The sequence below is a fragment of the Lagopus leucura genome, unplaced genomic scaffold (assembly GCF_019238085.1).
Source record: "Lagopus leucura isolate 7727_CA_CO unplaced genomic scaffold, USGS_WTPT01 Super-Scaffold_100002, whole genome shotgun sequence".
Lineage (NCBI taxonomy): Eukaryota > Metazoa > Chordata > Aves > Galliformes > Phasianidae > Lagopus > Lagopus leucura.
This window is the reverse complement of record NW_024962263.1, coordinates 60,281,444-60,293,151: the sequence shown is the minus strand read 5'-3', so window position 1 is coordinate 60,293,151 and position 11,708 is coordinate 60,281,444.

Here is an 11,708-nt window from a genome sequence, read left to right as displayed (position 1 = left end):
ATCAGTTTTGTGCCATTAATGTTTTGGTCCTTGCTCGTGTGCTAGAAAACCCATTCTTATAAGAACTTATTGTTCAGTTTCCTGAATGCATGTTTTCAGATCAATATTATGGGAGCAGTTCCTGCACTTAGGGAGAAAAACAGATGAGTGTAATATTTGCAGTCCAGTGTTCTGCACAGATCAGACAAGTTTTAATAGCATTTATGACAGAATTATGTAGGAAAAGACACAGAGGACCATAGAACCATTTGGGTGGGAAGGGACCCTTAAAGGTCATCTAGTCCAACTCCCCTGCAATGAATAGGGACACCTACACCTCCATCAGGTTGCTCAGAGCCCCATCTAGCTTGACCTGGAGTATCTCCAGGGATGACTCACACCTTCATTCAAAGACCAGAACAGCTCCTAACTCCTCTGTGAACTGCCACTGTTTTTGAAGCAAAAATGCTATTGACTTCAAAACATTCAGCCTACCCCAAACTTTCATTTCCTCCATGCCAGCAAAAATCTTTGCTCTGCACGGTAGGGAGAAGTGAACATACACTAATCCTTGTCTGAGATGGAGCATTCATGCATTTTCTTTTAGGGGTAATTAGGATTGTTGTCTGATCATCAGTATTTTTATTATCACTTGGCAAATTGCAACTGTTTTGAAATGCTCCAACTTATTTATTCTTTTTCCTTAAATGGAGAGCTCAGGAAGAGTCGTGCATGAAGCCAGAGTATCAGAAAGCACTGGGAATGCAAAAGACCTCACCGCAGCAAAAGGACTCGCTTTTTCTACAGCTTTCCTCAGCACTCCCTGCACGCATTCCCTGGCACAAGTGCTCTCTCCTGATGTTTCCAGTCCCCAGGTGCCTCAAGTGGCAGATGGGGGTGTTCTGGGAGCAGCGCGAGGTGATGGGTGCAGAGCACTGACTGCTTGGGCTGATAAAAGCGGGTAGAACAGATACTGCAGAAAAGTGTGGAGGTTTACTGGGCAAGATGGGAAATGAGGCCAAGAAAAATGAAAATGGAAAGCAAATGGGAACAATATATAGGAGAGAAGATAAAGGCATTAAATCAATAATAAGATTTTATCTTTTCCATCCTCCAACATTTGGTTATCAGACACCACTGCAAACTAAAATTAATCACCTGAGTTAAAGCACTGCATAGCCAAGAAATCCACCGACATGGTAGCATTCCTAACAAGATTCTTACAGAGTCATTACCTTGTGATTTTCTACTTTACTAGTTTGATACCACAGGCTGTGGTGCACCCCCTGAAACCCCTAGAACCACTCAGCAGTACAAATGTTGCTAGAAACTTCCTTAATGGTGACACTCTGCAAAATGTCCAGACTTTAGATGGAGGTGGGCAAGCAAATTTCTGGGAAAGTATGTCAAAGGGGTTCTGGAGTAGTGAACTGCTGAAGGATTGAAATCATGGCCTGTAAAGCATGTGCCCTATGTGTTGCCTCATTGTGGCAAAAAGGTAATGCCTTCTTTGGAAATTATTAGGAAGGCATGCCTTCCCAGTAAATGATCCTTACAAGTTGCTTTTGAACAGTAATACATTTAGCATAAGAATTTAGACTCTGGAGTAACTGAACTTTATGAGGTTGGCTTCGTTTCACTGTGGAACTCTTAGCTTAGAGCATTTCAGAGTTCTGGCTTTGTAAACACATCTGTGAACAAACTTGCCAAAAATAGAAGTGAGATGCCACTCCATGTTTTCTTAAATTATTTTCTATCACTAAGTGTTTCAAGAATCTTTCTGCCATAGCAACGAAAGGAAAAGGCTTGCTTATTAGATTTTATATGTCACAGAGGGGAAATAAAACCAAACAAATATTATGCTGCACATCAAACCATGCACATACCCAGCATATTAAATAGGAAAAAAATCTAATAAAGCTGGATTCTCTCTCATGAAACAGAGAAGCAAAATTGTTAGAGATACTGGCCAGATATTCAGATTCAGCCATCCAAGGCTATCCCTGGGAGGCCTATGCATTCAAGCAGGACAGTTATTCAGAATAGGAGTTTATAAGATAAATGTTGTACTCATGACAGAAATAGGTGTTGTATGAAAGTCTGAAAGAGACTTTTCCATTGTCATTAGGTGTTAGAACACATCCTTAGTGTTCTAAGAGTTTCTTCAGCAAATAAGTTCTTCCAGTGGCTTTGATGCCATTCTACCTAGCAATTACAGTCTCACTGTACAAATAGTGCTCTAAATGCAATATCATTACATTCTACACTTTATAACTGTGGATGGACTCCCTGGGTTCTATTAGTCAGGCTTTTTGAGAAGGTTGCTCAAGAACTGCAAGACAAGAATGTATTTCCAAAGATATTCTAAAAATCACTTGGTAAATTTATTTAAAGGCAATGAAATAAAAGGTTTAAAAGATTTTAATGTCAGTTTATAGTTTGTGATGTGCCTCAAACCTGCAAGATTTTTAGATTCAGTCTTAACACTGTAACTGTTAAAATTAATTTTCACTAATTGCTAGGTTTTCTAGCTGGTACAGCAGTCTTCCCACTGACATCACTGCAATCTTCGCCCTGCTGCTCTTCATCTAACAACTATGTTTAGTTAGAAAGAACTGGTTCCAGTTTTATGAGGAACCCTATATTATCATCAGTAGGAAGCAGGAGCTTACACAGAAAGGTTTATAAGAAGAAGGAGGAACCTTTTCCCATTTTCCCACAGGTCACAGATTTTCTTTTATTAAAACTAGAGATAATAATACTTATCATCTACCTTTCAGGTGAAGTAATAAGTAGTAGCTTACTGCTGAAATAAAGAATGTCCTCAAAAACTGTATGTTATTAGCATTCAGGTGAAGGAAAAAAATCTCTTCAGAGTGAGACATTAAGGGGTATAGAAACTTCATGGAAAGAAAACACCAGCCTGTATAATCAGAGAATGAAGTAGGGGACCTTACATGCTGAGAACTCAGAGCTCCCACTGAAATCACTATGAGCCTTAGATGTTTAATATATTTTAAAATACAGCTCAATAGTCATGTATTTATAAGAAACAGCAGCAATAGCATGTGGGAGGCAAAGAGCAACTTCTCCATTAGTAAAGAAAGATGTCTTTGTTACTCAAACTGTAAAAAAGCAGAATTAAACCTTCATTCAACTGAAATATAACACACTGACATCTTGCTATCTCTCTCAACAACTTAGGGGAGGAGGTGGTATGCTTTATTTCAACTTTTAGAAATGTGTTAGGCAGCTTTTTGCTAAGACGAATGTTCAGTACTTGCAGAATATAGCACGTTTCTAGATGCTTGAAAAGTTTGAAATTTCTGGTGGACATGGTAGTTTTCTGTGCCACCTAGGTTCACACTAAGCACATAATTATTTTTCTGTGTCCTGTGGTAGTCCACTGTACATTTAAATGCAAATAACACATTGATGTCTGAATCCACAACTTGTTCGTGTTAACCTATTAACATATGCCAGCTAAAATTAAGAGTTCAGTGCCTCCTTACTACTGATACCAGTGGGGGGAAACAGGGCACTGGTGATACAGACATGGTCTGTTACCTGCATGAGAAAATTAAACACAAAGTTCTAGACACCACAAGAATTTTTTAGGCTGATGGGTGATGAACATGTGGTCATGTAGCTACTATGATGCTTCTGTTCTTATGTGTTCTCAGGTTTTTCCAAAAACTTGTGCAAATGTTCAAGGATCAACTGAATCAGAGCCAATGCCAGAGTTTTATTACAGTATTCTGGGTTCCCAGAATAGCATTGTGAGCTGGCATGCTTGTGGGGAGTCTGTTAGGCGTGGAAGCCATTCACACAGAGCATAAAAGGTACTACCAAAGTCAAAGCACATGGTGTAGTAGTTAGTAAGAAATCTGTAAGAAAGGAGTGCAGACAGAGGAATGGAACAGACCACCTTCTCCTCTGCTCCTCAAAGCTCGTTGCCCAGAGAAGCTGTGTACCCCATCCCAGCAAATGTTCGAGGCCAGGTTGCATGGGACTCTGGGCAGCCTGATCTAGAGGGTGGCAGCCCTGCCCAGGGCAGTGAGGTTGGAATGGATAGTCTTTAAGGTCCCTGCCAACCTAAGCCACTCTATGATTTTAAGTCTGCTAAGAGGGAGGGCAGTCACAGTGTCTCTGTCACTGCTGCTTGCAAGAGAAGGAGTTAGTCACACGTTCCCCTTATTTTAATTTCCAGTAGTTAATATGAGTTATCAACTAAAGAGCCAGATATATGAAATAAAACAAGCTGACCGTGGAAGAAATTCAACCTCTTATGCTTACTAAGGATGTAGCCAACATTATTCAGTGTCAGGATATGAACGTTGTAACACATTAGGTCAGATTTCTGGCACAATTTTTATGCACGGGTGGTTTCAGACATCAAAGGGAATTGCAATAGAGTTACTTCCACAGAAAGCAGTTTCTCTCGCCAGTTCCACACTGGCCTGAGTTATTGACATGTGCTACCCAATTGTTAGCCACATATGCAGTAGACATGCCTGAGCTACCCTCAACACCTGAGGAAAAAAAGTTGCATATTCTTTCTAAAAAAAGATAAATAAAAAAGAGCTGTTTTCAGAGTAGCAGCCATGTAATGGATTTAGTTTGTCCTGAGAAAAAGGACAGCAAGATTTGACATAAGACTCTGCAGAGTACACAAAGTATTGAAGACCTGCAGGCTCGTTTTCATGTTTGTCAGCAGTTACACACCTTTCACTGACTGTGCTGAAAATGCTTTGATGAGTAGCAGTCTGACAGTGGGAGTGAAGGGTTTGCAGTGTTACATGTCTTAATTATTAATTACAAATAAAGTCTGAGCCAGCACTTTTTTTTAACTCCTCGGTAGTTATCTGTCATGATGATACATTCCCAGGCTTAGTTTGTTTAGATCTACATAGATTTTGACAAACAGTAGGTAGGTGCTGTTGCATGAGAAGGGTAGGATGCTCATGACCAGCAAGCACTTAATAAACATCAGGTGTAGTACAAACAATGTCTATAGAGCAACGTTCAGAAATCAGAAAGAGCATAAATCCCAATGTATTCGAACTTCTTCTTGGAAGACTGCAGTGGAATTATCCACATGAGCATTTAACTGAGAACCAAATAAGTGTAGCAGTCATGCTCCAGGGAGCATAAAGAATCAGTAATATCCCCATCAGTTTCAGCATGCCAGTCTGTCAATTGCCAGTATGGCAATTTTTAAACTCTAATATATTTTCCAAGAGGGCAAGCCTCAAAGGGAGTTAAATTGTGTCACTTTGGAATGACATAGAGAAAGACTTGGTCTTAATTTTTGTTTTTGTTTATTAGCATACAAAGAACATTTCTCAAGTTACTTACTGAACTCTGATGAACGCTAAAAAAAATGTTACAGATCTCAGTCCAAGCCATACTTGCCTTAATGATTTCTGTAACCACACTGAATTAAAAAAGACGAGAGTTTCCTTGCTTACTATTTACATTTGGTTCAGACAAACCTCCTAGAGAAATCTTCAGAAAACTTATCAGTCTGATAACATGCCTATCTTTCAACATGTTGGCAGAAAACAACTAGAAAAAAGAGGGATTATTCTGATTCTTTCTTGAGGAAAAAGATAGCAAGGCAAAAAAATGAAATAAAAAAGCCTCTCATTCCCTCCTAGCCAACTTTTTTTGCTGGGGCCAAGGGAGTAAATAGAATGATACAAAGAAGACACATTTCCATGGACTGAGCAGTTTAAATGTGCAGAAAGTGTGCAGGTTGGTTGTTAGCTTACCAGTGTCTATCTATGAAGTGATGGAGTCAGTATCCCCCTGCTACTGCCAGGAAGTGGGGCTGATGATGGCTTTTGCCCAGGTCTGTGATTTCTCTAGATATCTCATTTGATCAGTTTCCTGTAGGAATTATCTCTCTGTCTAGCTCGTATTCTGAGCCTTTCTCACACTGATGGGCATAGTCACTACATGCATGCTGTGAGGTCTATTTTACTCTCAGTTTATTCACTACACAGATTATGCGATACTGCCGCAGCTCCCTCATGTTTTTGGCACTTGCCTGGGCTGATGCAGTGAATTCAGCTGCATTATAAGGGTGAAATCACACTTCATCAATACCCACTTTAAGGTTTTCTCATTTTACCGACCATATGCAAAACCAGTGTGGTCCAACTGCCAGCATGCAAGTCAGATATGGGTAGCTGGATGCTCCCCCTGCTTCACTGTTGTTTCCTCAGAGCAAGCAGAGGAGGAATTTTTGGCTCCCTGACACCAACAACTGGCTGCTTCTTGCTGAGCTTGCAAGCAGGCTGGTGTGTAGTTAACCAGCTGTAGTTAACCAGCCACTTGTGCTGTGTGAGTAAAGAAAGCTCCAAATTCATCTCCTGATGCATGTCTGCATGTGTACACTCTTCTGGTTTCAGATCCAGGAGCTATCAAAGCTGCACCAGAAGACCTAAGGAAAGGATGTACCCTACTGCCAGAGGCACAGTTCTCAGTTCAGAGCTCTTCAGCCCAGAACATTTTCATTACTTCAGGCATTGATTTCAGGACATTTTCTTTTTCTGAAACAGAAATACTCTTCAGTCACTGATACAGAGGCACATAATCCCCTAAAACTGGACAAATCTCAAATGATAATTGCTGCTATACTGGCAATTCTCTGACAAAGCATCATTTAACAACCTTTCGATTTCAATCAATCAGTCAATCGGTCAGTTATTTTCTGTCAACTGTATTGTCAACGGTTATGAACTGTACCTATATCACAGCAGATTTAAATTCTTAAATTCTACTGATCATGCCCCAAGATTTACTTAATGCCTAAAGATTCAGTTATTTTAATCCTTAGATTACAAAAATCTACCCTTTATTCAGTCCTAAGGTGTTCCGTTTTTTTCTTGCCCAGCCATTGTTATTTTTTAAATTTCATTTTCACTCAGTCTATATCACAATTTGGTTGTTGGTAGGTTCCTAATTTCCCAGTTTTAATACATTATTTGTGGATCTCTTTGTTCACATTTCCTAATAAATAAATAAATATATAATTCAGTGAATGTGATTTTCCTCAGTAAAGGCACTTCTAATTTTCTCTCCTCTGGGATAATTTGCTCTTCAGTCCAATTGATATTTCTTTTCCCTTTCATAATACCCTTCCTAGAGATCCTTCCTGCTATATTACAAGCTACCTTTCGAAGTCCATGGCTCATAACAGATTTAAATGTGACCATTTTCAGTAACTGAGCTTCCACCTTTACTTATTCCACTTTTCCCATCTTACTATCTTCCCATCTTACTCTATTCCACTTTTCCCATCTCACTTATTATTCTTACTTATATTACTTATATTATATATTACTTATATTCCTACTTATTCCAATTGTCTTCAAGGACCTCTCATCTTCAAGGATGTGCTTATTTGTCAGCCTACCTGTGACCTATTCCATTGGCTTCCCTGAATGCATTTCTTTCCCTGGTTTGGACTAAGTCCAGTGAATCCGTTGTGGGGTTCCCACACTTCCCAGTGGATGAACTGGACACCATTTCTGCCTGCCCTATCCCTTCCAAGACAGAAAACCAGAGGTATTTCTTCTCCTTGCTTACAACTCTTTATTACTGCTGTTTTTCTCTTTTTCTCTTCACCTTCACCACAGACAGTCAGTCAAGTCTGCCTAGTCTTTCTCCTTCATCTTCAGCATATGGAAAGTTCATAAATTCAAGACATACATTCTGTCCATACAGTAGAACACTTACTACTTTTTTATCCTTTTTCTTCCCCATCCTGTTATATCCTTCCATGCCAGTATTCTACCTTGTGGCTGGTGCTGGACTTTGTCAGAGACAGCAGAGCAGACTAGATCAATCATGTCTGATTCCTGCTTGAGGTAACTGCATCTTCCTTTTGAACATTTTTTTTTAAACATATGGGAGAATTTATGGAGCCTTTTTATTTTTTTTATTTTTTTTTTCCCCCCCAGTAGAGACGCAACTATATAACAACTTCCAATAGAGATGCACCTATATAACGACTTTGGTTTTACTGAAAATAGATTTGCTATTCATGGCTATAGACAGCTTAGAAGCAGCTCCAGAACAAAAGAAGTTTGCAGAAAAGTTGAAAACTAAAGGCACAGATAATGTATTTGTGTTTGGGCCCAATCCTAGAGAAAACTCCCATTAAACACACCTGCACAAGGAATGGAAGATTTTCCCCAATCAAGTTTTATAGGAAATCTAACCCCACCCAGAAAAAGAAAGTGTTTCCAGTCTTTGTTTCATATAATTATTTCTATCTGTCTTCTAGAACATGTGTGTTTCTTATGACTACAGTATATTCGGTTGTAGTTTAAACAGTGATAAGTATATTTATAGATCTGTGTAAAACAAAATATTACTAGCATGTCAGCATTTGGTTGATCTTCACATTCTTGGCTTCAGAATGGTTTAAAATAAAACATACACACAAAGCAGGGTTGTTTTTTGGCTCCAGTTTCCTCATTTTTGCCCACAACAGACCTGGCAGATGTGGGATAGCTGGAATGTGCATATCTAACAATTCTCTTCTGTGCCATCATTTGAAGCTGTAGGAGTGCAGTTATTTGGCCGTAGCACGAACAGAGTGATGAATGTGATGAAATACAGATTTCATTTATGACCAGGGGATAAACGCTATTCAGGTCACAGAAACAGATTAGCGCATGGGGACAAAAAGTTCATGAAGAATTCTTTTTTGGAGGTGGAGGGAAGAGTACTAAAGAGCTGCAGTGATTAAACTGAAATGACTTGGTAGTTACTGGGAGTATATAAAAACAAATACAAAACAGGAACCATGAAAGGATGCAGGCTTCTTAATTGCTGTGGCCTTGGGATGGCCTTGCTAGAGAATCACAATCTGATTAATCATGATAACACAGAAACTGGATTGCTTCACAGAGGATTTTACATTCGGAATTTTGTGGAAAAGTTTAAAACTGTTTCAGGGGCCTCATACCCAAGACAAACCCAAAACAAATGAAAGGAAATCAGAGAGCTGTAAAAATGAATTATGAACCAAGACCTTCCTAGATGACTATTAAGCCTTGATCAGTTTATAACAGATCAAAGAAAGTTCTTCCCATCATAGGCAAGACTGTTACAGCAGAAACTGTGCTCTCACCAGAGCCAAACCCTTACCCTGAGTTCAGATGTAGATGCAAGCTTGATAAATGAATCTATTTTTAAAGTTGACCGCTCACAAATCTAAATGTGAGCAAAGGTGTTTTCAAGATGGATTCGTAGCATATAATGCTCTGCATCTGTATGTTGGATCAACTTAAAAATATATGTTTAAAAAAAAAAATCACCAAACAAACAAAAAACCCAACAAACCAAATAAACACCAACCCCAAAAGTAGAAAAACACTTATTACCATTTCAGAAATAGCAGAAATCTGCATTTTTCTTGAAAATGAGTTCAGGAGGAGTTTTTCTTGGGTTAGAACTTCAGTAATAAACGGAGAGGTATCTCATGGATCAGATAGAAACACCACAGAGATCTTTATTTAAAAATAAACCCACTTTCCAGAACATCTATCAGCTTCTTCTGCAGTCTGAATATTCCTTCCAGGAGGCCCTATCTATACAGCATTTTCCACTGAGCAGTGCTCAGGGACTGGCAAGGCAGAGAAACTACAACTTTCCACGTAAGAAGCAGGGAAATGGGAAATGCTTTCTGAAAAGCCTCCAGTGTGTCCCACATAGATCCAAAAAGGGAGCGTCTTACTGGAAAAGCCTTCATGGGAGAGGGCAACCTGATTGTGTGAGGTCCTTCTCACAGATGTCCAGGTGGGAAAAAGACTTGGCACCGAATATCGGAATGATATGACCCAACAAAAGACAGGAGATAGAGATTTTCCTGCCACGCTGGAAAGTTCAAATACTGTTTTGCCTCTCATAAAAAATGCCCTGGATCTGGGAGGGGAAGACAGCAAGCCTTTGCTCCCTGTATGAATGTGGATGTGGGTGTGGAGAGGAGGGCAAAGGGCAGAGTATTTCTGTTTCAGAAAATGTCCTGAAATCTATGCCTGAAGTGATGAAAATGTGCTGGGCTGAAGAGAAATGAAGGACTTTCAGCCTGTTCTGAACTTTCCTGCAGCTTTGAGCTCTCCCGAGGAGTTGTTTATCTCTGTCACAGCCACAGCATGGTGACAGCTTCACTAACAGCCTGAGTTCCACTGGTGCCATCTCCTGAGGCATCTCTGGTATCACAAAAACATCAGCCACCATCCTGAGAGCTCTGCCCTTTATGAAGGGATATTCACCAAGGATGAGTCCCATTGGTACTGTGAATTCATTTCCACATCTCCAGAGAGCATCTGGGTGTGCAGAAATACTTTACAGTTGCATAAAGAAAGTTTTTCAAAGCATCAAGCATGGTATCTTGCTGTTTCAATATAACATGAAGTGCAGGAAGGACATGACTCTGGGCTAAAGGAACCCTATTTTCTCCTAATTACTCCACTGACTTTGGTGGAGTTAGTCCAGGTTTTTACTGAGCAACATTCAGCATCTGGCAGAGCTTGCAGAACTTGTCTAATCAGATCCTCTCTGATTTGCTGTTTTCAGCAGCTGAGACATTAAACCATTTCACCGCAGTCACCAGCTCCAGGATTCATAAGCAGAGAGTGAAGACATGACTTGTTCTGTAATGTCATGCATTCCCACGGGGACGTGTATGTCTTTCCATGCTTTTTTCCTCCTCGATTGCCTAAGCTATTCCTTGACCTGTGCTCTACAGTCAATTAGTTCGACATGCATTTGTTACACTACTTCTGAGTCTAAGATTTTTTAATCATCTAATGATGATGGCTGTCCTCCTCCAAGAACACTTAAATACAATCTGATTCAATTGGTCGGCTTCATTGGAGTGCTGAGCCAGCAAGTTGTTTGAGTGCCAAGAGTCAATGAAGCCAAAAATAGGGGTTGAAAGTTGCTTTTAGCTGGCACATACCTCTGGCAGGCTTTGTAGAATATCCTGATTAAAGCACTTGTTAAGCCTTGACTGAATTCTTTTTCCTCTTATAAATACAGTTTTGTCAGATTTCATTTTGTACTTTCCCCGTGCATTTGTGAAAAGGCCTGTGATCAGGATGATGGAGTAACAACCTGAAGTAAAAAGCAGGATTGCTGTCACACCAGAAGGATTTGTGTCACTCTAGATTAGTAAATGATCTGATGACGGGTGCTACCTTCTGCATCATCCCAGAAACATTTGCAAGTTACACCTCCACCACCACACTACAACGTAGGGTGAAGCAATCTTGGAAACTGTTGCACTTAGTCCAAAAATCCACCAGAGGGTGCAAAGAAATAAATCACCGTCAGAGAGAAATTTCACAGCAGTGATCCTTTCTGCTTGAGCCACTGCTGAGCAAAGCTTCAACTGAATCCGAGTGGAGATAGAAATGAAAGTTGCTGAAAATAAACAGATATGATTTTGTAGGCTTTTAAAGCAATGCAGGCAGACTAGTGGCTGTTTAGCATTGCTTTCATGTGCTGCGATGCTAAATTCAGATACAATAAAGCAGGCAGAAAGAGCAACTGGACCTTTTTTTTTTTCAGATTGTAATGGACCTCTGTGTATGTTAAAATGTGAAAGGCAGGGAAAGACATGCAGAATCCAGTCATACTCGCTTATATTTCAGAGTTCAAGGAAATCCAGGATTAACTGATGGGTGAAGTTTCTGCCCCCACGTGGT